Below are 27,757 nucleotides of genomic sequence, written 5' to 3'. Positions count from 1 at the left end.
TCTCCACCCCCATCACTCAGCCTCAGGTCCAGCTCCAAGGGCCTTCTGGTGGTTCCCTCCCTGTGAGAAGTGAGGTTACAGGAAACCAAGCAGAGGGCCTTCTCAGTACAGTGGTGCCCCGCAAGACGAATGCCTCGCAAGACGGAAAACCCGCTAGACGAAAGGGTTTTCCATTTTGGAGGTGCTTCACAAAATGAATTTCCTATGGGCTTGCTTCGCAATACGAAAATGTCTTGCAAGTTCCTGCGGGTTTTTTTTCCTCCCCCCCCCTTTTCCCCAAGCCACTAAGCCGCTTAACAGCTGATCCGCTAAGCCCGCTAAGCCGCTAATAGCGCTAAGCCGCTAAGCCGCTAATGGGCTTGCTTCACAAGACGAAAAAAACCGCAAGACGAAGAGACTCGCGGAACGGATTCTTTTCGTCTTGCGAGGCACCACTGTAGTGGCACCCACCCTACTGAGTGGATGGGTGGAATGCCCTCCCATCAGACCTGAAGGCCGTCCTGGATCAGAAAGGTTTTAGTGGATGAAGTTATGTTGTGTTTAGGTATATTCTGTTGGAAGCTGCCCAGACTGGCTGGGACAACCCAGTCAGTTGGGAGGAGTACAAAAATATGTCCTCCTCCTCATCGATACCTTTGTTGTTGTTTCGTCGATTAGTCGTGTCCAACTCTTTGTGACCCCATGGACCAGATACCTACATCTTGTTAAATGTTTAAAAACCCATTTTATTTTTACAGGCTTTCCTGGCCTGGAAGAGTGACTTGACTTGTGGGCACTGCTTGATGGTGTGTGTTTGTGTGTGTGTTTTAGAAAAGTTCATCTGTTTTTAATTGTTTTCATTGCTGCGTATTATTGTGACACTATCTTTAGCAGTTTATAAATATTCCTGATAAATAAATGATAACATTAATAAATTGCACTTCTCAGGGATAGGGGTGGCCAAATACACCAATTCTGGTTTCTCTCTGTTTCTCTTTATTCTTCTTCCAATTTTCAGTTCAGTTCTCCACATTTCTACACCACTTAGCAATTTTTTAAGTCCTCATGAACAGCCACCAACATTTTTTGTGTGAATTTCCCCAACTATACATGTTTGAATACACAATTTTGCTTAGAATACACATTTTTGCAAAGCGATTTCCCCTAATATATTGCTTTTTTTGTATGCTATTTTCACCAACATACTTATTTGTACACTTACCATAATATATGCATTTTTTATTTTTGCAAATGGCTTGGCTGGAGAAGTGTACCGCAATAGACAGATAAGAGTAAATTTTGAGTGATAGCAGTGTTTTGGTTTGCATGCTGTTTTGGAAAATGCCAATTTGGAAAGTTTACTTTTAAATGCAAACTGAATTGAAATTCTCCATCATCCGTGTTTGACAAACACCCTGCACCTTCGGGAAGTACCAAACCTTCCCACTATTTTATTCAACGATTCTGATCTCATGAATATTGACAATGTTCAGAACCGCTATCCACCAAAAGGATAATTGATTTTCACAATGGTATGATTTTTGCAGTTCCAGAATGGTTTCTACACATGTTACATACTGCATGCATAATTAACTTGATTGCATATCATTCCCTATTCAAAAGAACAAACTTGGCTTTTTCACAGTTTTCCCCATTCATACTCACTCATATGGATGTACATTTCACCCTCAGATATTTTTGCCTTCCCAAACATTGGCATTATATTTTCAGGACAATTTTCTCCAATACCCAATTTTAGCAAGTGACACAATTCTCCATTTAAATAATTGCCAGCTTTTACAAATTGTTCCTAGCTCTTGTTCTTCATGCAGAGTCCAGCTATTGCACTTTGCTATTACAATTTCTGTCAGCCCTATTCTGATCCTTTCTTCCTATTTTTAAAAAAATCAAGCATGGTGAGCTATTGTGCAAATGCTGGACTTTGACTTATAAGTTCCCCCATTTAAAACCCAACTCCAACAATATTTCACACCACAGTGTTTCTCATGGAATCACATAATTGCAGAGTTGGAAGGGATCCTAAAGGTCATCTAGCTCTGCAGTGCAGGAATCACAGCTCAAGATACCCTGACAGATGGCCATCCAATGTCTGTTTCAAAAACCTCCAAGGAAGGAGAGTCCACAGCCTTCCGAGGAAGTCTGTTCCACTGTCAAACAACTCTTACTGTCAGAAAGTTCTTCCTAATGTTTAGCTGGAATCTCCTATCTTGTAAATGAAATCCATTAGTCTAGGCCTACCTTCTGAGGCTCCAATACTTTGGCCACCTCATGAGAAGAGAAGACTCCCTGGAAAAGAGCCTGATGTTGGGAAAGATGGAGGGCACAAGGAAAAGGGGACGACAGAGGACGAGATGGTTGGACAGTGTTCTCAAAGCTACTAACATGAGTTTGACCAAACTGTGGGAGGCAGTGGAAGACAGGAGTGCCTGGCGTGCTCTGGTCCATGGGGTCACGAAGAGTCAGACATGACTAAATGACTAAACAACAACCCTCTGAAGCAGCAGAAAGCACACTTGCTCCATCTTCCATGTGACAGCCCTTCAGACATTTTAAGATGGCTATCACATCACCTCTCAGTCTTCTCTTCTCCAGGCTAAACATACGAAACTCTTTCAACTCTTCCTCATAAGGCTTGGTTTGTGTGCTTCTCATTACATTCCCATTCAACACATAGCCTTACTTAGCTATAACTCTTTTTGTTTGGCTATTACTAATTGGGGGAGCGGATGAGGTTTTCTGCTTGTTAAAATTTTGGGAAACACACCAGCAACCCCGTACTCCAGCCTCCATTAATTAAGTCTTGTTATAACTTTGGAAAGATAATGGCTTAAGTAATAGCCCCCCCTCCCAGTGCTTAATTTGGGAACCTTTTGTTTTGATAATTTGATAACTGGCCAAGACAGTTAATGAACCACATGACTCAAAATCTCAAAATCTCTGTCTGACATGCCAGTTGCCCCTCAAATTACTCACATCTTTCCTAGTTTTTCTGTTTCTGAAAGTCTGCAGAATCAGTGCGTCGTGGAACATTACAATACGGCGCTGAGGCTGTCAAAGAGAGAAATCACCAGCGAGAGAGCTGGGCTCACTTTGCATAAGTATATTCATTCATTCTCTCGCTCGCTTGCAAGCGAGCAATGTTAAGAGAACAAAATGGAGAGAACTATTGGAACTTCCTGAGTTTCCCACTGGGCAGCTTGGGACCACAAGAAATAGAATCAAATCATATCTGAGACGGCAGCCACGATCACACCAGGGGAACTAAATGTGCCCCGGGATTGCTGTTTGATGACATCTGGGCTTTGTAAACTCCATTCTTCCCAAAGGGGCTCCATATGTAAAAATCTGATTCTGTTTCAGCCTAGCCGCAAATATTACTGACAAGCGGGATGTTTGGTAAGGCATGTAGCGCATATGGCACAGCAGAAAGCCTGATTATAAAATAAATACAGAAAATGAAATGGAAAGCCTGTAACAGGGCCATGTGGCACTACCCAAGTCCTGTAAAAGCTTTCAGGTCAGGCTTGCATGTTGATCGTAGCAGCAAGGGAATTCTGCTGCAAAATCACTTGCTTTACTTTGTCCACTTCCAAATTGAAAGGACTCAGAGTGATACAGTAACAACCTGTGGCTACATAGATACATTCTATTCCAGAATCAATGGAGGTTGAGGACTTGGTATTTTGCTTCTAGGTTAGGTAAAGGGTACAGGGACCCCTGACCATTAGGTCCAGTCGCGGACGACTCTGGGGTTGCGGCACTCATCTCACTTTATTGGCCGAGGGAGCCGGTGTATAGCCTCTGGTTCAGCATGACTAAGCCGCTTCTGACGAACCAGAGCAGCGCACGGAAACGCTGTTTACCTTCCTGCCAGAGTAGTACCTATTTATCTACTTGCACTTTGACGTGCTTTCGAACTGCTAGGTGGGAAGGAGCAGGGACCAAGCAATGGGAGCTCACTCCATCACGGGGATTTGAACCACCGACCTTCTGATCAGCAAGTCCTAGGCTCTGTGGTTTAGCCCACAGCACCAACCGCATCCCGCTTCTAGGTTGCCCACACCCAATCTAATTCCATTGTATCTCCCCTCTATCCCTCTGAAGAATACTTATTGAGAAACTGATTTAGTTATTGGAGTGGCGGTGGGGAGAAGGCTCACTGCATTGATTCTGCATCACCCTGCAGTGTGTTCATTTGAAAACAGATGCAGGTGGTTCTGGCAATGGGGGGGGGGGGGGGTCCGCCCAATGATGTTGTGGTTGGGTGTAGACTATGATAGCAATCACCACTTTCTTCGTTCTTCACTCGGGGCAATGCAAAGAGGAAAAGGCATGGATAATCTAACCAAGGGGAGCATTTCAACTGTGTCTAAAATAACTACATCCACCTAAAATCAATCTAGATTGAAAGCAGCATACAGTGGTACATTGGTTCCCAAACTCAATCCATTCTGGAAATCCATTCGATTTCCAAAATGTTCACAAACCAAGGCATGGCTTCTGATTGGCTGATTGGCCCCAGAAACAATGCTGACAGCCAAAACGGATATTCGGCTTCCAAAAAACATTTGCAAACAGGAATAGATTTGCAACATTTGGGAGCAGATTTGTTCAAGAACCAATCAATCAATCAAATCTTTACTACGGTCATAGACCAGCATAAGTAGGGTGGGGTACAATCATTAAAAATCTGTAAAACATTTTGGAAAGCTAAAATTCTTCAAACAGAAGGTATATATAAAAGGAAGCTAAAAGAAGCTAAAAGAAGGGTTAGGAGCATTAAATGGATGTGGAAGAGCATAAAAGGTTAGTATATAAAGGGCTATGGCTATCAGTTTACAAAGCACTCTGATATGAGTGTTCATTAAATCCAGTTTGTGGCACAGGTCATCATCGGACGAATTTTGATCACTGCTATGCAGAACCTGGCAACATTGTATTTTGCAGTAGGGTTGGTATCTGAAAGCAGCAGGGAGGCATAGACTTGCCCTGTGCACCCTGGGTACTTATGGAGTAAAGGTAAAAAAAGGTAAAGGACCCCTGGATGGTTAAGTCCAGTCAAAGGCGACTATGGGGTTGCGGCACTCTTCTCGCTTTCAGTCCAAGGGATCAAGCGTTTGTCCACAGGCAGCTTTCTGGATCATATAGACAGCATGACTAAACCACTTCTGGTGCAACTGGTCACTGTGATGGAAACCAGAGTGCACAGAAACGTTATTTATCTTCCCACCACAGTGATACCTATTTATCTACTTGCATTGGCGTGCTTTTGAACTGCTAGGTTGGCAGGAGCTGGACAAAGCAATGGGAGCTCACTCCATTGCGGGGATTCGAACCGCCGACCTTCTGATCGGTAAGCCCAAGAGGCTCAGTGGTTTAGACCACAGTGCCACCTGCATCCCTACTTATGAAGTAGTAGGGAGATGAGGCTAATACGGATGCCATTCGGTAGCCAAGCCATTCAGGAACCAAGATACCACTGTATTCCATCCATATTTTTTTATGATATTTGGATAATTAAAGGCAGATAGTTGTTGTTGTTGTTTTTTTTTTTGGGGGGGGGGTGTCCTTTAATGCTAGCAATCTAAAAGAGCCTTCGCCTTCAAGATAAGTGGGAAAGAAACAGACCCTAAAATCATCATGGTACTTCAACACTACCCAGAAAACTAAAATAACCCAAGACGCACTGGTTCTTTCAAGAGTCTGAATATGGGCGACACACACACACACACACAGACACACACACACACACCCTTCAGCAGCATAAAGATTACCACAAAATAGCAGTCAGTATTCTAGCACAAAGCAAGTAAAAACTTAACACAAGATGTAGTGTTGCCATGTTTTGTTGGATTTGGAGGAGGCTGAATTTCCAGTAGTATCCAAACTCTTTGCATCTATGCTTGCAGAATGCAAGCTTCATTTACTGGGAGTCTATAAACCAGTTTCCAGCTCTCTCTCACAGAGCTATATACATATGCATATTTCTGAAGGCTTGGCAGATAAACAGGAATTAGGGTCATATTTTGTCAAGAGAACTTTGCCGGGGTGAGAAAATGTAACCTATAAACTGAAAATCCCATGTTAAATTGAAATGCCAGATGTTGTATCATATCACATTTACTAGCAAGCATCTGCATGTTAATATTGGTTTATTCCTGTTTGGCTTTCTGTATGTGTAGCCTCTGGCTAAGCAGTCAGCTGTAATAAAGGAAAGCAACATCCACAAACATTGAGATATTTCTGAAACAAATGAAGTTTCCAAGAGTTTTCCCTTCAATGGATATTTATGTGCCCTTCAAATTGAACGGGTCAGGTAGAGTCCTGGCAATTAGACTATTGCAAACAATTTTCACAGAAAAGAGAAACTTGGTTCCTTGGTTTCAGGAACGGTGATATAGCAAGGAAACATTATATTACAGGGTTGATATGTACATCATTCTGAGAATGCTTCATTAAGCACAGCTAGATCCAAGCGGGGGGTATGGAGCAGAGTATTTTAACCTATATATTTCTACAAATATGTCCCATGCCAACAAGAAAAAATACTGGGAATTATAGTTGCAGAATATCTGAGTGTAGAGATGAAATGAAGGAATTCAGCCTTTTTTTATTCTTTTCAGAAGTCAACATTTTCCCTACCATACGTCCTTCTGACATACTGCCCTCAGTTTGATGACCCATGCACAAGACTTTTGTAGAGGTTTCAACAGACACTGAAGAATTAAACTCTAGAACAAGCAACACAGATGACCTTTGAAAGAGGATGGTCTAGGCTGATTTGCCTAGAATGTATTTAACCTACATATCTGGTGAAGTGAGGGACTGAAAGTTGCTAGTTTTCTCTTCCATTTGGAAGACTGATTCACTGAGAAACATCCCCCAAAAACTAAAGGAAAAGACAAATACCTTCTTTAACTTTTAAAAAAAATTGTATACTACAGTTAGGGACGCGGGTGGCGCTCTGGGTTAAACCACAGAGCCTAGGACTTGCTGATCGGAAGGTCGGTGGTTCGAATCCCCACGACGGGGTGAGCTCCCATTGCTCGGTCTCTGCTCCTGCCAACCTAGCCGTTCGAAAGCACGTCAAAGTGCAAGGAGATAAATAGGTATCGCTCCGATGGGAAGGTAAACAGCGTTTCCGTGCGCTGCTCTGTTTCGCTAGAAGCAGCTTAGTCATGCTGGCCACATGACCCAGAAGCTATACGCTGGCTCCCTCGGCCAATAAAGCGAGATGAGCGTCGCAACCCCAGAGTCGGCCATGACTGGACCTAACAGTCAGGGGTCCCTTTACCTTATACTACAGTTATTTAGTTTGTGCGTCATAATATATTACAAGCACAAAGGTTCAGTGATCCCCAACACTGAAGGTTTGTAATCTGATCTATATAACTATTTATCACTAGGTTTTTGAGAGAGCATGAGGTTAGAAATTGAAATTTTAGCTCTGGGACTGAAACTCATGTTTCAGATTCATAATGGCCCACTAGCCTAATTAAGAACAGTCAACATTTCCCACCTGATGTGGAATTACATTGCAAACTTCTGTAATGAGATGATATTAGAAGGAGCATGCACGGTTTGTAGGCTTCTCATGAGTACCTGGTTGTCCACTGTGGCAAGGAAATGTTGGACTTGACCTAGCATGCCTCTTCTTATGTTCTTATGAACATTAATTATGAGTCCTGCATTATACACTGCATAGGCCTATTGCTAAAGATAAGGACCAAGCAGGCAAGCAACTGTAAAACACTCTTATCTGCAATTAATAATAATAATAATAATAATTTTTTATTTATACCCCGCCCTCCCCAGCCAAGGCCGGGCTCAGAGCGGCTTACAAGCAATAATAAAAATAAGATGAATGATTACAACTTAAAAACAAAAATAAAATACAACATTAAAATAATGGAACATTAAAATATTAAAATGTAGCCACATCGCAGGAGGAGAAGGAAGAGAAAAAAGAAAGAGAGGGAGGGAGGGAATCAAATTGGCTCCAAGCCAAAGGCCAGGCGGAACAACTCTGTCTTACAGGCCCTGCAGAAAGAAATCAGATCCTGTAGGGCCCTGGTGTCATGAGGCAGAGCGTTCCACCAAGCCGGAGCCAGAGTTAAGATAAAGCAATTAGGATGCCCTTTTCTCCAGCTTTAACTTCTTCATACGGATATATGAGACCAATCATATTAAAATCAGTAGCACTATTGTAATATAGCCAGTTACAGATTGACCTGTGCCTCCATGGACAGCTGTGAGTCCAAAATGACTCCTTTATCATCCCATTGTCAGTGAAATCATGCAAGTATTGCCCATCCCACTGGTCCCACTCTAGTGCTCTTTGTTGCCATTGTTGTGGGCATTGCCTAGGCAACTCTGACAATCCACATGATGCAAAAAGTCAAGTGGCACAGAGGCAATGTGGGAGCCAAACACAATGAGAGGCGAACACATCACAAAGATGATGCTTGAATCAGGCCTGAGAAACTCCTATCGATTTCTATATTTTTCCTGGAGTCATCATCATATTTTCAGAATTTTTACAATAAGACACATCTTCCATCCTATGATATGTTACAGATGACTTTTTTTTATTAAGAAAAAGAATTTGATAGTTACATACTCCTCAAAACATGTTCCTCTCAAAAACTGTTATGCAGACCACAAGATGGCACCAAAGGATTTAAAATCATAAACCTTAAAGGAGGAAACAAGAAAGAAACCTTGATGGGAATTTCATCAGGAAACACTATTGTTCACCTTCAGGTGGGTCAATACATTATTAACATAACCCTGCCTGCTCTGACATGCCACTATAATGCCTAATTTAGATTCATTTAACACGCTTAATGTTTCCCTTTTGTGTGTGTGTTCAGAGAAACAGTAAGACTGTATGTATGGGAAATGGTTGACTTCAGGGAGAGGTTTCAAGGGTAGCCAAAGAATGTAACATTAGCATGGCTTAAAGGTAAGTGACTTTTGAAGAAAGGATTGATTTAAATGAGAATTTAGCTAGTCTTGTTATCCTACGACAAGACGCAGAAAAAGACAAATTGCAATTTCTATAACCCAGCGATAATGTAAATTGTCTCATTTACACACATACACACTCACACATTACAGCAATAGCCTTTTTCCTTGGAACTGCATCACAATCCCTACAATATTTTGGTGAATAAAGTATCCATATAAATGTTAAGCAAAATTATTTCTAATACATTAAAATGAAAACTGGATTGCACATAAGCAAGAGCTCCTTGTCATTGGATCTGGGCTTTGAAAAGTACAAGGCAATTGGGGGGGGGGGGAAATTGTTTAAGAACCACTTTTTGTTGTAAACACACCCTCTTTTATGGTATTCCTATAACTGCAAAAACATGAAGGGTTTCAAGCATCTGGCTGCACCACAAACATAATTTAAGGCGACAGACAAATACAATTTTGTAATTTTATCCACATGATCTTTCGTCTTCTCCTTCTCTTCTATCCAATTTAAACCGGCTCTGGCATCCTGATCTCTGTTACTCAAAGCACAGACTTCTGAATTAGTCTGAATATGTATAGGTAGCAAACCTTTAATAGGATTATTTCTACAGTACTTCAGATCATCATTCAGTTTTCAATTCTTATTTCTCAGGGCTCTGCAGAAAAGTCTCTCTGTGAGTATAGAGGCATGCACTCCTTAAGAGAAATATATGCATAAATCATTCTCCTTTGAACCAGCGTATTCGTAAAAGCTGAAAAAGATTCAAGGTTGTAATCCTGCACAGAAAATTAGATGCAAAGGTACTGTCAGAAGCTTTTGCACTGGGTCTCAAATCTTATGTGTCTTCTCTTCCTTTAAAAAAAAGAAGTACATTTTTTACTATTTACAATGCTGCTTTGTATGCTAAAGAACATAGTTGTGGTGAGACTCCCAGATACCCATCATCTTAATTTGCTCAGAGATCGTGTGGAGCGAGTTGTGTGTTTGTGTATGTGTGTGAAAAGCTAGCTGGCAAATTTGAGAGATCATGTAGTTCAGTGATATGATTGATTGATTTCAAATATTTATTTGATGCCCTTCATTATAAAATCTCTGGTCAGTGTACAAGGTACATTAGCAAAACAAGGAATTAAATTTATAGCAACAATCCACAGAAGAAAGCATATCAACATAGTTGTACCTTGGAAGTCGAATGGAATCCGTTCTGGAAGTCCATTTGACTTCCAAAGCCTTCGAAAACCAAAGCATGACTTCTGTTTGGCTGTAGGAAGCTCCTGCAGCCAATCGGAAGCTGCGGAAGCTCCATTGAATGTTTGGTTTCCAAAAGAACGTTTGAAAACTGGAACAGTCACTTCCGGGTTTTGATTGTTCTGGAGCCAAACGTTCGAGAACTAGGCTGTTCGAAAACCAAGGTACAACTGTATAAAAATCACTTAAAACTGGCCATTTAAATCAGCAGGTGTTTTGTTGACTATACAGTGGTACCTCAGGTTAAGAACTTAATTCGTTCTGGAGGTCCATTCTTAACCTGAAACTGTTCTTAACCTGAGGTACCACTTTAGCTAATGGGGCCTCCTGCTGCTGCCGCGCAGCCACCGCACGATTTCTGTTCTCATCCTGAAGCAAAGTTCTTAACCCCAGGTACTATTTCTGGGTTAGCGGAGTCTGTAACCTGAAGCGTCTGTAACCTGAGGTACCACTATATAGGTCTTCATCAACAAGCCCTGAAATACAACTAAGATTGAAGCCTGTCATCCTTCAGGGGTGAAGTGATGCCACAGCAAAAAATACCCCCCCCCCCATTGCCACAAGATATACATGTGCAGATGACTGAAGTACAAGGAAGTCCTGATCTCTTGTTGTCTGTCTCGAGAGACAATGGAGTACGCCTCCAAGGGTGAAGTCAAACAGCTGCATTTGCAGCAATGAAGTGACCTCCCCAGGTATAACTGAAGGGACAGGTTTGTAAGGGGCAATGCATTCTCTTGGATAGCCAGGTCGCAAGTCGCTCAGGACTTCATATGTCAGCAGCATCACTGTGAACCTGTCCAATTCGGAGTTCAAGTTATGACTGCTCTTTATGCCAGCATCCCAATTTCAAGAACATTGGTGCTGGCACAGAGTGGCCAATTATGCCTCATGCATGCAAGAGGAGGTCACAGGTGCACATAAAATTCACATAGGCTATATATAGCTACACATTTTTAAAGTACCTACTATAATTTGAAAAGAAATAGAATCCATCACACGTGGTGATGGTTGAATGACCTGTGACCACTCTGTCTACTCATCCATCCTTTCATTCATTCAGCCTTTATTGGCATAATTTAGACAATAAAATCATAAAAGAGAGAGAGAGAGAGAGAGAGAGAGAGAAAGAGGGGGAAAACCCAACCATCCATAAAACGTTGGTAATCCAGATATTTTAAACACACAAAACATGTAAAAGATTCAGTAGCCACCATTAAGTAAAATTAAGTTGTTTTAAATTTGACTATAAAGATCTTGGCTAAATATCCTAAAACAATCTCAGTAGTTCCGGGTATATAATCCCTCAACAGATACTGGATTACAAATCCTTTGCAAGTAGATAATTTAAGCTTCAAAGGGGCCGTGAGTAGGTCTCTCCGAAGAATGTTGACGAAAGGGCAGTCCAAAATTATATGGTGTATTGTATCTGGTGTATTCATACCACAAGAGCAAAGTCTATTCTGGAAGGGGATGTTTGGCAGCCTTCCGGTCAGTTCAAATGAGAGGAATGCATTTAAGAAGGCTGACAAAAAAACTCTTCTCTCTGTGTGCAACTTCAAGGCCCTGTTCTTGGTTCTTTGCTTCAAACCAGATTTGGATTGGACAGTCCTTCAAACAGAGAGGATACTTTGAAATAGAGGACTGTCTCTGCCATGTGGTACTTGTAGCCACTCTGCATTGGCATGTAAGTGGCTGAGGTTGCCCCATATTACCCTGGCAGCAAAAGAATTGGCAGTGCTGCAGCAGCTCCCATGCCATCTGAAAAGCATGGGGTGGGGATGCCTTGGTGATGCACCTGAAAGCATAAAGTTGGCATGTGACAAGTAAAGGTAAAGGGACCTATGACCATTAGGTCCAGTCGTGACCGACTCTGGGGTTGCGGCGCTCATCTCACTTAATTGGCTGAGGGAGCCGGCGTACAGCTTCCGGGTCATGTGGCCAGCATGACTAAGCCGCTTCTGGCGAACCAGAGCAGCACACGGAAACGCCGGTTACCTTCCCGCTGGAGCGGTACCTATTTAACTACTTGCACTTTGACGTGCTTTCGAATTGCTAGGTTGGCAGAAGCAGGGACCCAGCAACTGGCGCTCACCCCCTCGCGGGGATTCGAACCGCCGACCTTCTGATCGGCAAGCCCTAGGCTCTCTGGTTTAACCCACAGCGCCACCCGCATCCCATGTGACAAGTAGATGCAAATACATGCTCATGCTACACAGAGTTGTGCCAAGTGAGTGCACCCTCTGCGGCAATCCTAGGAAGCTGGAAGGATGCATTTAAATTTCACAGTTTGAAATGCTTGGGTATGGCACACTGGCTCCTAAAATACACTGTCACCCTGTTAGTAGCTTATTGCATAAATCTACCTAAATACCCCTAGTCAGGATCACCCTTGCATCTTCCCTCACCTAGTTCCCATGCCATAATATTCTGTTCAGTCTATTTTAAGCAGTAAGCTCATCTAAGGCCAGTTAAGGCAAAGAAGAACATGTCAAAACTGTGCATAATCTAAATCTATGTCTATATAAGTATTAATGCTCTCAGGTTGTTAGTTTTTTTTTTTTTTTTTGTTTTTTTTAAGAATTAACTCTACCTGCAGTAGATATTCATAGTCAAAGCTAATCTCCAGAAAAGTAGATCTGGCCTATGACTTACTGAAAATAAAACGAAACTACTTCATTCCCCATGTATCCATTAGTCTCTCTCTCTCTCTCTTCCCCCGCCAACGTCCTTTAAAATTTATGCTTGCATTTTGTCACTAGCTGAAGATTAGCATTAATGGACAGCTATGTAGCACATTCTCTATCAGAGGAGGAATCCCCCCCCCCAAAAAAAAAGTAAAAGTGCATAAGACTTTAAAACTGCAAGAGGTGTATATTTAACCAGAACTTGCACCAGAGAGCAAGGACTATTTTTGCTATGATGTCTCTCTCCTTTACAGGGCTATGACTCTCCACATGGCTGATGCAATGCCCTGGGTCACCAGCAGGGGTGCAATTTCAAGTTTCTGTAGGGGAGGCAAGATTCGAAACAAGGTTCAAAGCCCTGTTCTAGTATATATTCAATATTAACCTGCAAGAGGCCTATGTCATCTTTCAAAACTCCCCTCAGGTAACGAGTTAGTTTAACCATCGCTTTGTATTGCTTTTAAACGTTTTTGTGATGTTGTACACTGCCCTGATGATTTGAAGATATGCCAGTATATAAATACTTTACTAACTGAATAATAAAAAAAAAGTTTTAAAGTCTGCACGCTAATATTGATTCAGGTTTTCTCAGAGTTGTACTTCTATCTTCTTCTTTGGCGATCACTCGTCGCCAAGTAAGATTGTCTTCCATAAACACGGGTTTAACAATGAGTCTGTAAGTGACTGTGGAGGTCAATTCTGGATCCACACATCCTTCCACAGCGGGGACATTGGTTTCTGGGCAGGAGCTGATCACAGTGTGCATTTGCCAAGCGTGCCTTCCTCCTAGCACATTTCTCCCTTGCGTCCTGAGTTCGAGTGTCTTCAAAGCCTGTGACACCTTTGGCAAAGGCTGTTCTCCAACTGGAGCACTATATAACAACTGATACACAAGAGAGAAGTACTGGCAGATTCAGGATAACCCCAAAATAAACACAATTGCCCATCCACCCCCAACAACAAAAGAAAAGTCTGTAGGGTAAAAAGCTTTAAAAAGCCAGTCCCATAATAACTCAAGGGAATGGAATGGGGAAAACTTGCAATCAGGTAGGAGGTGGGAACAGAATGTATTGCCTGGACTATGAGAGAAGAAGATTTAATAGACCTGTTTCACACATCATCAAAAGCTGAACTATGCAAATACATGAAATTGTGGTCTCCAGGAGAGGAAAACACAGCCTTTTTGCTGAGATCAAAGGCATGGATCAGCATGTTATCCTAACTGAAGCTCATAGTTTCCTGGACACCCCACCAGTTGTAAATTATAGGACGAACTTGGGTAACAGCACATGGTTAGTCTGTCTAAAGGTAAGCCACAAGCTGATGTCTGGACAAAATACTAAGCCACATCATGTCTTAGTGTGGCACAGTAGACAACAAGCAGGAAGGATCAAACTGAGCATGATGTCTTCTGTATGCTTGCGCATTCACAAAATGCCATGGTCTGGCTTAGTGTGATATAAAAACCCAAGAAATGTCTGAATAACCCCGCTTCCTGAAATGTCTGACTAGCCCCGCTTCCGGCCTCTGGGCTGGGTCATTTGAATTGGCCTTCCTGAAAAAATGGCCCATCTTGGGCTCAGAGGTGGGCTCATTCGTAAGGTTGCCATATGTCCTCTTTTCCCAGGACACGTCCTCTTTTTCATGGGGATGTAAAATGAGAGCTGTCATAACAATCCATAGTTAAAAGGAGAAGTTGGCAAATGTGTCCTCTTGTTTGCTCTTCAAAATATGGCAACCCTAATTGGGGGGTGGGGTAGACCTGACAGGGTCCACCAAAGACTTCATTCAGGTCCGCTCCTGTAGGGATAAAAGTAGGCCTGCCTCTCACAGGGCACTGCAGTCATTCCTGAATTTCTCACCTACCCTCCATGTTGCTGTTCTTGTAACTACACACTGCTGTGGAGTTAATTGGCCACCATATTTAGGGCCAGGGAGCAGTTGGCCGACCTGGGGTTTTGTTTTGGGGGTTTTTTGCCTTTCTCATAGCAATTGTTACAGCTCTGGGAGGGAAGACATTGGGTGAAAACAAGTTGTTGGAGGGGAGGATATAAGTCTCTGCCTGCCCCTCCAAGGGAATAGGGGTTTCCCATTAAAGGGATCATGGAGGAGATGTTTCTGTCCAGACACCCAGGCTAGAGCCATAGCACTTCTTGAGTTGGTTGTTCTTATGAGGTGGCACCTATTTTATGCATGTCGTAGGGCCTCCTCAACATTTGTCTGACCCCTGGGTCAATCATCCACCAATTGGGCTTGACTTGGATTTGATATCCCGCTTTATCACTACCCTAGGGAGTCTCAAAGTGGCTAACATTCTCCTTTTCCCTTCCTCCCCTACAACAAACACTCTGTGAGGTGAGTGGGGCTGAGAGACTTCAAAGAAGTGTGACTAGCCCAAGGTCACCCAGCAGCTGCATGTGGAGGAGCGGAGACGTGAACCCGATTCACCAGATTACGAGTCCACCGCTCTTAACCACTACACCACACTGGCCAGTTGTTACCCAATGCCTTTGCCAAGCCTCTTACGGTTGTGATCAATAAGGTTGTGGCCTAAATTGAACCATACAATGTCATCTTGAGTGGTCTTTTGGTCAGCAGTGACGTACAGGGTGGTGGGCACAGGGTACTGGACGTTGAAATTCACCAAAGGACTGACAATAACTAATGACAACCTGAGATCTTTTATCTGATGGGCCAGTTCACATGCTTATACAACTTGGTACAGTGATACCTTGGTTCTTGAACTTAATCCATTCCGGGTGTGCATTCAACTCCGGAAAATGTTCGAAAACCAAGGCGCGGCTTCCGATTGGCTGCAGTCAAGTGGAAGCTGCATCGGATGTTTGGCTTCTGAACAATGTCCTCAAACTGAAACAGTTACTTCCAGGTTTGCCACATTCAGGAGCCAAAACGTGTGAGTACCAAGGTGTTCAAGAACCAAGGTATGACTGTATTACTCTTACTCTGGCGACAAAGAGGATGAGTCCCTTCCCACCTTGGACAAGCAAGCAGTTCACTTGGAAACTAGTGCATGAAGAGGTCCAACTGGCAACAGTTTGCAGACAGATGGAACTTATTATTACTACTACACCTGGAGAAAAAATGTTGAGAGACAACAGATGTTTTACTCTGTCTTTTTCTCCCTTCCTTTTTCTCTGCATCTGTTAAGAAGAAATGTGATTCTTTTTTAACCTTTCAAAATGGCATGTTACATGTTTTTACATATTTGAAAATATTTTGCAGAAGGAAATTAAGTACACACACAATATGTTATGTATTGTTGTGGAGCAAGGAACATTGGCTCTATCCTGTGCTATGGAAAGAGAATTACAGAGCCAATCAAACACATGAATCAAAACGAATTGTAAGGTTATAAGAAGATAGGTGGGCTATTATGACTCCTAAGAAAATCTTGGTTTGCAAAAGTGCCATTTGAGCCCATTGCACATCCACTGAAGCAAAATGCTCTTTTATACATGCAAGCAGATTGGCAGATATAGATATACAGTCCCAGCTCCCGAAAGTTCACTTTGCTTGCCTTGGCTCAGAAAAAAATAAAATCCTCCGAAATCAAGGTATATCGCTGATAAATTTAATAACCTGGCATACTGCAGAATTATAAGACTAGAGGGAAAAATGTAGTAATTTTTCATCTGATATTTTCACTTCCATTCCTTTCATAAGAGCACACCATCTAAAAATAATGCAGTTAACAATAGCAAGTTGCAGTGTGCATTTTATGTTGCTTCTCTCAGTGAATTAAGCATTCTAATTAAACTTCATCCACCCTTCTGGAATCCAGTTTGCGGGCCATTCCACAAATGCATGCTGTGATCCAGTTCATGCATAAAATGACTGCATGCAAGCTAGCATTAGGATAGCTAAGCAAGAGGAAGAGCCTGCATAGCTTGCAGCCTTCACCAACCCGGTGCCCTCCAAGTGTTTTGGATTATAACTCCCAATAGTCACAGCCTGTATGGCCATGCTGGCTGGAGCTAATAGGAAGAGCACCAAACATCTGGAGGGAACCAGGTTATCAAAGGTAAAATGCCAGCAATGTGAACATGTAGGTTTGATATCCGAGAGAGGCGTGAACAACCTATTATCCACCAAGGCAATTTCAGCGCACAAATCAAGTATGGTTGCCACCAAAGTTTCACTTAGTCCCATTAAAGGAGAATTCATAACATGACCTGTTTATAATGCAAAGACGAACTGGATTGTGTGTGGGAGCGGGAATGAGCAATGTATGGAAACCATAAAAAATGAGGGGGAGAAATGGGACCCCTTCAGGAGAACAGCAGATAAGTTCTAAACATCAATGGCCAAAAGGACACTTCCCATTTGTTGATAAAGGCAGTGTCAAGTAATGACTCAAATGTGTTTGCATGATCACCCCGTTCCCCAAGACACCACACAAGATACTGGTTTTGGGATCAAATAAGGCCACAACTTTATTGGTTACAGATGTGAGGTTTGGCCATAGGCATTGTGGTAAGCAACTGCACATATCACTCTTGCCCGCCCACTGGTAGGGTTTCTAGGGATGAAGCCAGTGGTGGGCACACCCTATGACCTACATCAAATTGGGGCATCCCCTGAGAGGTTCCCATTGGAGGAATAGTATGGCCCCAGCTTCCACCTGGGCATCGGACAGAAGCCACTCCTCCTGGAACCTTTTAACATGATACCCTTAGCCATGGAGGAGCAGGCACAGGGTACAGCCACCCCTCCAACCAAAACTAGGCTTACCCAATGCCTATCCACCTTACAAAGTTGTGACGATTGCTATGAGGTAGGTGAAAACCCAAATGGTGGTGCCAATTAACCAAGAGGGAAAAATTCCTGCCCGACCATGAGAAGGTTAGGCGACTGACATTCTCCATAGCAAGGTCCAAGCATCCATGAAAACCCTAATCTGAAGGAGGGTGGGTGCAAGAACTGGCACAGCGAGAGAAAAAGCCAAAAGGTCCCACCATCTGGGCATTAATAATAATAATAATAATAATAATAATAATAATAATAATAATAATATATTATTTGTACCCTGCCCATCTGGCTGGGTTTCCCCAGCCACTCTGGGCCGCTTCCACAAAGACCAAAAATAAACTACGATGTCACACATTAAAAACTTCCCTGAACTGGGCTGCCTTAAGATGCCTTCTGAATGTCAGGTAGTTGTTTATCTCTTTGACATTTGATGGGAGGGCGTTCCACAGGGCGGGCGCCACTACCGAGAAGGCCCTCTGCCTGGTTCCCTGTAGCTTTGCTTCTTGCAATGAGGGAACCACCAGAAGGCCCTCAGCGCTGGACCTTAGCATCGTGGTCATGGCCAGGGGGAAGCCTAGGAGAACGTCCCCTTACTCCTGCTGCAATTGGCCCATTTGGTGTCAGGAAGACGATCTAGCCTGTGATAGGCCAGTTTGGCAGGGAGGACCAGGGCTCATCCGAAAAGCCACCCACCCGAAAAGGTACCAAACGGACATATCAGCAATCGTAAGTCAAAAACACAAAAGATTGACGTTGCAGAGCATCTCTGCTGATCTGTATAGTCTCACCACTGTGCCCAGCCAGAGTTTGATACACACCTTCACAGAGGGGTAGTGTGTGATAGGCACAGTGCACATGTGACAAAGAGCTGAGAGAGGAGGGGAAGGATTCAGTTAATGGCCTCTGTAAAATGTGGCACTGGGCACATGAAATAGAACGAGCTTTCTTTCTGTACAATGCATTTGTTTGACTTTGCCGGGAATTAGCACCTTCCACTGTGACACACCCATCGTGGGAAAACTCTTACAGTTGTGCAAAAACGAACACAGAAAGAAACCCTGGTGAACACGTGTGTTTTTTCTCCCCGCCCCCCGCCGCCATAGGGTAACCTCTTGCAAGACTGACCCACAAAATCATTCCCTAAGAGCATCAAACAAATTTGTATTTTGTAAACCGGTTCCTAGTTTTAGTTGACGTATGACGTGGGTTTTCAGAGCCTCCTCTATCTGTGCCTCTATCTAGGTGCCGGTACTCACCATGAAGTTGTTACAGTAAGTGCCATGCTTTTTAACAAAAACAGCAAATGGTGCTGGTATTGAGTACCCTGAGTACCCCTGAAGAAAAGCACTGCCTCTATCCCATGCCAACTGGATGAACTATGTGATATGTTTGATGACATTATGCTCCTAGGACTCAGCTACATTGGCAAAGAAAAAGAGCTTTATATGCGTTGTTTTAGGCATTCTAAAACAATGACACCAGATGGCGCTGTGGATTTCCGCTTTTGCCAACCCGATTTCTCATACAAAGTTTACAACGTGTTTAACTGAAATGCTTTTTTGATGTGTCTGGATCCAGCCTAGATCCAGCCCTTGTCTGCATATAAATGGGAGTTAAATGTGCTTAACTTTGGCTAGATATGCCCCAGAGTGGTAGGTGCTGATGACAAATGATAGCATGTAATATGTAATGGGAAGTTAGTCATAAATGGTCCCCGGTGGAGTATTTTTGCAGTAAACACAGTGAAATAATATGAACACCCTATAACCCAATTTGCAAAGCAGATGATAGGATGTATTCATGTTTATAATTAGGATTGGGTCATAACTATTCAAATGTCCATTTAATTAACAGAGACTCTCATATGCAATGTTAATGCTTTGGATGAAATCAGGACAAAAGTGTTATGCATATGCAAACTGAAACAAGTGTCGTGTTATTCAACATATTTTGAATGCTTTGCCCCCAAGAGTGAGGACTGCATTGTCACCAACCATTTATGACTTAAAAGATCTGCAAATATTATAAGGCTACATCAATTTAAAATCATGCAGTCTAGCCACACTGTAGAGAGGTATTCTATATTGTTTATAGGGTGACACAAAGCATCAAGATAGGATAAATGTAATACAGTCAGCCTGTGGCACACAACGTGACTGGTGATAAAATCTTAATAGCAAAAAATAATAATAATGCATATATAGTGATATAAAAATGCATAGAATCCAAAACGGTGCAATGACTTCTTTGTTCTTCAAAACAAAACAAAAAAAGTCCTTTATCTTTTGAGCACTAGCAAAACCTGGATGATTTTTGGCCATTTCATTTCCTGATAGGATTTCTATTTTTTTTTTCCACGGGCTGCTTTGCAGCAACCATTTTCTTTTCATATTTTGATTTATGTGCACTGCACACAAAAAAGGAAAGTATAAAGTTTATGTTGGCAACAAAGAAAGTTCAGAAAGACAGTAGCATGTTGCTGGGTAGGTGGAGGAATGCATATATGTAGAGGCAATTCCCCCACCTCACTCCATGTTTTATATTCCCTTGACTCAAGCTACTGGTGCTGAGAAAATATTACACACTGCCAACTAGCAGCCTTTAGTTCAGAAGCTGCTTCTCCAATCTTATCCACTCTGCTAGAGCAAGCGAAGCAATATCTCAAAAGATACTTCCCGCACTCGTGCCACCTGCAGCACACAATTCTTCCTTATCAACTGAGTGCACAAGAATCTATTCCACATACAGTCCTGGGAGGCATTTTAAAAAAAAAAAAAGAGGGTGGGGGGAGAGAGCTGCTTCTAGCAAGATACCAGAAATGGATGCAGATTTTAAATTAAAGAAACAGAATATGCAAGCACTTGGAATGCAACTTAACAGCTGACTCAGACCCGATTCTTGGTATGGGGGATTGACATGGTTCCATCTCATGCCTGTTTAGCAACAAGATAATGTAGAAAGCACAGACTAAGGACATACTTTTGCGGACAGGGCTGCAGAAACATCAGAGGTAGAATGGACAGGTGAGGTTGGAGTGGTTCATCTCTTATTATCCCCTTCCCTCCTGCATGGTTTATGCAACACTGTATCTCTGCGGGGGGGCAATGGGATTGCCAACCATGCCACTCTCGTAAGAGTTAAGCCTTAGCCTGGCCAATTCATACAGTCAGAATAATCATCTGATACAGTCCCGTGTGAATAATACCTATTTGCAATGCGGGGGGGGGGGGGCTCTGCATTTCAAATGCTCCCATGCATTACAAAACAAAACAAACAGAAAGTTATTCGCATGTAGAAGAAGACTAGGACAGACCCCAGCCCCTGCTATGCCAGTATAAGGGATTGTGGGCCTTTTAAAAAAGGAAACAGAAAAACAGAAAGAAAACTGGGATACAATTGAAGTGTGTTCCGTTCCTCTGAAGGGGTACTGTCTGAACAGGACGGTATTAACTCCTGCATGAGAGTTCTTACTATAATTATATGTGTTATATTATATATGTGTCTATTGCCATTTTGACAAAAAGTCTATGGGGGTTTGAGTGGCATAAGGGATGGGAACACCTGCATTACAAAATCAGAATGGTTCAGCTGTCATTGGGTTCTGTTTGGTCATTCTTTGTTGCAGATAAATAAGCTTGCTTACAAAGTTCTAGGTTCCAGGTACCTCAATTGACAATCATGACAACAAAAGAGTCTGAACCTGGTTAAAACCAGTATTTCAAGTGGAATAAGGAGTATAGAAGCACAAATTGTAGATAGACCGTCTAAAAACAACTGAATTGCCATAGCTTCCTCCAAAAACTCCACCTCCATTTCCTTGCATTTTCCTAATCCTATAGTTTCTAGGAAGATCTAGGTTCAGAACTTTGGCAACTAAACATATCTGAAACTGATTAGAAGTATGTGAGGCAGTGTAAACGTATTGAATGGTTCAATAGGTCTTGATTTAAAAGATTTCTCAACAAAAATGGCTGTACTCCAAACACACTTACTTGCAGGTAATACTGTTTGCAATTAATCGATTCCCCTTAATTGTATTTAGGGCAGGCACACAGTGAAAAACAGGATGGACTTCCATAGATTAGCAAATGTGCTAAAGGATAAGAAGCAAGAAATCAGCCTAATTCAGGGCCAAATTTAACAGCAAACAGAATACACCTATGGCCTTGATTTTTTTAGATGCTCAATAGTCTCTGAGGGAAAATGAATGGGTTCTCACCCAAAACAATCCCCTTTATTAAATAAAAGGTTGAGAGTATAGTGCAAAAAAAAGCTATTGGTGGTTGGTTTTTCAAACCAGTTTCACAGCAACATCAAAATAATCCAAGTTACTTTAGCGGGGAGGTCAGCTCTGATACCTTGGACCAGTCAACCCAGAATTGAGACTTCTTAGAAAAGCAGATCTGATTGCTATAGGCATGTTGTAGTCAAAGGTTAGCATTTAAAGTCTCTTTGGACTTAATGGAAAATGTAAGCCTAAATTGAACTATTTACCAATGACATCAGTGGAACTTAAACATGCTTCATTTGGGTTTCACTGTGTGCCCTGTATCTTTCATTATTTTGAGGCAATAATTAGATACCACCTGAGTGAGTTAGTCTGGAATGAGGGCCTCAGTTTGTAGAACAACAAGCATCTCCATATTCAAAAAAGAAAAAGAAAAAAAGATTTCATACTTGGGAAGAAATAGTCTACTGCACTGAGAAAGTACTGGGATAAAAAGTTTAGGGGTTATACTAGATAAGATAGGAGAAAAACACATCTGCTTCCAAAACATATCAGTCATACACCTGGTCTTGTAACTTATTTGATAACACCACACCAGTTCCAATTTCCCCAACCACATCTGCTATAAACAGTCAGTAATTGAGTTAGGGAGCCGGGAAACCTATAAGATCATGTAAAACCAACACAATTTATGGGTTGAGAGGTCTCAGTCTTAAGACTTCTTCTGTCCATCATTGGCCTGTTTAGTGAATTCATTCGTTGAAGAATGAGCTATATTTTTGAGATGCTTAAACTTGTGGTGGGAAACAAGTTCACCATCAAGTAACCCTGCAATTTCTTTACTATCGTATGTTCAAGTTCTAAGGAATGCCTTTCAAATGGGAGGCAGAATTTGTGCAGACCACAAAGAAGACCCTTGGAGTCCACAAATTGTGTACTTTCAAAGTGGCAAAGTATATCTTATACACTTGGGAGCATGTGTGTGTATCTTGTATCTCTTCCTGAAAGTATTCAATCACATTTCTAATTCTGAAATGAAAGCCTAGGTACAAATGAATATGATAGAGTGATAGGAAGAGTTTTCAAATGTGTTTTGGGGGAAGCCCATGTACATGTTGCATGTGAATGGTATTTATTTTTCCCTTATCATGGGTGATATCCAAGGAAATAATCAATAACTTAAGTCTGTTGATTTCAGTTGGTCTTCTCTGACTAACACTATATATCACTCATATTTTTAGACCATCTTTTTCAATTGAACTTCCCAGGGTGCCACAGAGTCAGAATACAGAATAGACGACCAACCAAAAGCACCATAAAATAATAATAACATAGAGAAAGCCGATAATAATAATATTATAATAATTTATTATTTATACCTCGCCCATCTGGCTGGGTTTCCCCAGTCACGCTGGGTGGCTTCCAACAAAATATTAAAATACTAAAATAAAATAAATTAAAATATTAAAATACAGTAATCTGCTAGACATTAAAAGCTTCCCTAAACAGCCAACAACAGGAGATTGCATAGTCACACAACAGCAGATGAAGAGCCCTAATGGCCAAGTAGAATAAACAGGTCTTCAACTGGTCAAATGTTATCAGAGGAGGGAGTCTATATGACTCCAATGAAGAGAATTCCACATTCAAGGAGTCATGACCAAGAAGGCCCTGCAAGATGGAACTCTTAGCATCTTTAGCTTCAGTACTGTCCAAAGTTAACCTCTGACATCTAACCTAGGTGACTGATCAGAGAATACAGGGCAAATGGGGTGACAGCAGAGCATGAAACTCTTAATCTCAGGGTTGTGTATTCAAGTGCCACATTGGGCAAACGATTCCTTCATCACAGGGGGTGAGGCTGGATGGTACTCATGGTCTCTTCCAACCCTACAATTCTATGATTCTATTTATTAGTTGTTTTGCCTTTTCAGTTGTATCAACTGCACCTCATTGTATAGAGTATCCTGATGGATTGCTTTGAACATTATGTGGAAGTGAGAAAGCAAGAAGAGGAAGATGTGCAAAGGGGCAAATCGTGGATCTCTCCCATGAGGAGGCCTGTGAAGCAAAGAGAGCTTGCAGCAGATGTGTGACTCCCCTTTGAGATGTTGTCCCCAAAGCATGGAAACTGGAAGGACTCACTTATGCTTCCTGCTTCAATGCTACCATGCGCCTTGTGGGAATTCTTTGTTCTCCAGTGTGTAGAGATCCACAATGGATTAAATCCTACATGTCATTTCTTTTGGGGCACCTGTAAAGTTTTCAGATCAGCCATAAAGAGTCCTTCACCTGATGGTTTCTTGTTCAAAATCTGGTCTCTCTGCAGCATTAACTAAGATGTGAACCAGTCTCCCTGTCGCCTATTAAATAAGAAATTCTCTGGTGCATCTACAGTGGAAATTTTACAACTGAGATGTATAATGCAGAAGTTGTTATCACTTCTGGGTGTCTCTGTCTCTTCCCTCTGTTGCTTTCTCCAGGTCATCTGGGCCAACATTGGTGTTACATAGAAGCCAGAACTTGTGGAGGAGTCCAATGAGGAGAGTGGGCCGAATATTTCAACCACTGACAATGAATCAATTGGCAAATGGACAGTACTTAATACAATGATACAAGGCATGTCACTTTGTTAACACTTGCTCAAGCAGTCGTCCAACCCTTTACTGACCCTTGTGAGCTACTGCTGCAGCCTAGTGGCATTATATGGGATGATTTTTTTAAAAAAAAAAAACAAGAACACAAAAACAAAACATTTTTAATCAAAAATATTTAGACAATAAGTCATCTGAGCAAGTATTGCAGAGGGAGAGAAACAGAATATGCAAGCACCTATTTCCCTAAGATATCACGTTGAGATCTAGAAATGACTTTCTGAGTACCAGAAATGCCTACCATTTTCAAATTAACCCTCTCTGTCTTCAGCACTGAGTCCTTTAATGAGAAAGATGAAACAATATAGTCTTTGTTTAACAGCCACATTCATTGCAGAGCTCCCTGGATTGCTTTTAACTTTAACAACAAATTACTTTGGACGATATAATACAAGAGAAATGATGCTCATCTAGGGACCATGGCACTATGTGTAGTGTATCAATTTTTAGAAATTGCACTTTTGTTTTTGGCACTCTAACCCTTTTGAAGCTATGCATTCCTGTACTGGGAAGATTCCTACATATTTTTGAAGTAACAAATGACTGCGACTCCGAATAAAAATCAATACACTGTCAAACATTGCTTAAGTATGCCCACACATAACATTCTGCATATCATGATAGCTACAAGGGAAAGGTTATGCCTTTAAGACTAATCTGTTCCACCCAAAGTTGCCAACCTAAATTGGAGACAGAAATGCCAATATAAAATGAGTGCAAAGCAAGCAGCAAGAGCAGTATTCTCCCCCATAGTTACTCCCCCAAAATCAATCATATGGTATGACAAACATAAAATGAAAACAGTGTAAGTGACGTCATTTGTTGTGACATTGAGCCTCTAATAAAATTAAATCCATCTATTTAAATGCCATATTGATACTCAGAACCAACTAAAATCTTAAAAGAGAGGCATTGCATTATGGAACGGTCACCCACCCTCACTGAAACACATTGCACAGTAAATCAGATTCCTTCACCAGGGCAGGCTTGAAATTGAGGAGTTTGCAGAGCTAGAACCAGGTAATTTGATTATGTTCCAAAACACAGCATCTCTCTCCTCACCCAACCACACTGATGGCATGAATCTAGAGGAGTCTCTTCTCCTCAGAGTAGAGAACTTCTCTCACTCATTCTTCCCTTTCAGCCAGCTTTACATCCACCTTTTCTTTTGCTCTCATGCAATTTCCCTTTGAAACATTTAAAAAAAAAAAAAAAAAAAAACAATCACAGCAGAGGAAGGTATTTCGGATGAAAGCATATTAGCATGCAGGGTGATATGCAAGAGTGCTGAGCAGCAGCTCTCAAGAACAAAACATTTCTGAAAGGAGATCATTTGGAAATTTGGTAGTGAACCCCAAGCCAAAATTTGGCCAGATATGCATATGAAGCCAGCTGCCACACACACACACACACACACACACACACACACACACAAATGAAGTAAATGCTCTCTCCTTCCTCCCTCCCGCCTCTCTCAGTATAGCACACAGAGAGAATCAAAATAATGCCCCTCCAAGCATCTTGGAAGTAATGGATATGCAGTTTTGAACAACACAGATGCTTCTCTCTCTCTCTCTCTCTCTCTCTCTCTCTCTCTCTCTCTCTCTCTCTTTACCAGAGTGAAAGACGAGGACAAGAGGAAATGGCTCCATTTGTGTGCAAGCAAACAAAGATGATAGGTCAGGTTCCACTGGCTGCCGTTTGTCACAGACCGCACGTGCGGTCGGTGGCATCCTTTATGCTAAAAGCCCTGTTAGGTTTAGGTGGCTACATCTGGCACCGTGTCGCACGTTCGCTTGCTGCTAATTTTTGCAGCGCAGCCGTAAGAGCAGCTGACAATGCCACCAACGGTGACTTGTCAGGAGCACGGATGGGGACTTGCAGCATGCTGCATTAATTTAACACCACATCAAATATGGATTTTATTGCAGCAGCGACAGTAAAGACTCGCACAACTGCTGCCTGTATTCCCACATAACGTGCTATCTCTCTCTCTCTCTCTCTCACACACACACACACACACTGCTTTACTCTTTCTCAAGTACACAAAGCGGGATGGGTACACACGCTTAGCATTCTCTGCGTATCCTACAAGCCATCAAGACAGGCGCATAAGTTTAGCCCATGTGCATCAATCCATCCCCACTGTCTACAAGGAGTAGCCTGAAGCAGGATTCGCACTGTGTGTGTGTGTGTGTGTGTGTGTGTGTGTGTGTGTCACACTTCACAGTGAGTTATTATTCAGAAGGAGGAGGAAAACTATGATAGTGTTCTTGATGGAAAAAGAAAGCCATTATCCTTCGTGCAAGGATGCTGCAAGACCTGGCTTGTGTGTTTGCAACTGAAGCTCTGACCATGATAGTTACCCTTGTGAGAGATTAAGCTTTTCAAGTGCACACAGAATTTATCTCCCACCTGGTTACCCTCCTAACAATTCCTTCACAACAGCAAAATGCCGGTGGGCTGTGTGTTGTAAGGAATTATATGTTACTCTGACTCTAGCTTGGCAGTTAATGAACCGGCTTTGCAAACTGCATAGCTCTGTCATTCTTGAGGAGGTAGAAACGCAGCCCAGCTAGAATTGCACAGAAATATATATACGGTATATGTGCAATTCTACCTGGGCTGCATGCATACACACACACACACACACACACACACACACACAACTTCTCTCTTACGACCATCATACAATCCTGGAGAAAGTTACATCTTTCAGATCTCTGCTGTTGTCACAATAAACCACACTGCTGTTAACAAACTCTCTCACACACACGCATTATGAAAGCCAGAAACGAGAGCGTTCCTACCTTTTTGCCGCGAATGAAGTAGCGTCCAACAACCTATGCAAAGCCGTGGGATAATTGCAGTAGCTTCCTTCCTCTTTGTTTTAGTGGTTTTCTCCTATTTCTCTCTTCCCCCCGCAAGACTGATCCTACTTGAATTTAATTCAGGCTTATTCTCCGAGCATCACTTAACTCTGGACAGCAGGGAAAGGAGGGGCGAGGGGGGGGGGGAGCATTCGCTCTCGCTGTCTCCCTCTCCTCTCTCTGACTGGCTTTCATTCAGAGCGCCTGATTAAAAAAAAAAGAAAGGAAAAAAAAGCCACCACACAGGAAGAGAGAGAGAGAGAGAGAGAGAGAGGTTCTGCTGATAGAAGCGAAGCACTTTCCATGGGAAGGTTACA

At 42.2% G+C, this 27,757-nt stretch overlaps 1 protein-coding gene and 1 long non-coding RNA gene across 8 annotated transcripts in view; one reads left to right on the top strand and one right to left on the bottom strand.

Moving 5' to 3' along the window:
- CDH10 (cadherin 10) overlaps positions 1–27,757 on the bottom strand; it is a 376,032-nt gene that overhangs the window by 107,061 nt on the left and 241,214 nt on the right. For 3 of the 7 annotated variants that reach the window (XM_083449429.1, XM_083449434.1, XM_083449436.1), the window contains exon 1: positions 27,381–27,612. The exons of the other annotated variants lie outside the window; for them this stretch is intronic. The gene's annotated coding sequence lies outside the window, so the exon portion shown is untranslated. Of the gene's footprint in view, positions 1–27,380; positions 27,613–27,757 lie in introns of those variants that run through there. 7 annotated transcript variants of the gene reach the window in all.
- On the top strand, positions 8,392–9,879 carry LOC310681803. The gene is made up of 3 exons (XR_014513635.1): positions 8,392–8,763; positions 8,874–8,965; positions 9,635–9,879. It is a non-coding gene; the product is annotated as an uncharacterized lncRNA (long non-coding RNA).

The sequence above is a fragment of the Podarcis tiliguerta genome (genome assembly GCF_965153285.1).
Source record: "Podarcis tiliguerta genome assembly, chromosome: 7".
In the NCBI taxonomy this organism is placed as follows: domain Eukaryota; kingdom Metazoa; phylum Chordata; class Lepidosauria; order Squamata; family Lacertidae; genus Podarcis; species Podarcis tiliguerta.
Note: the sequence above shows the minus strand (reverse complement) of the source record. Positions and strands in the feature narration are given on the sequence as shown.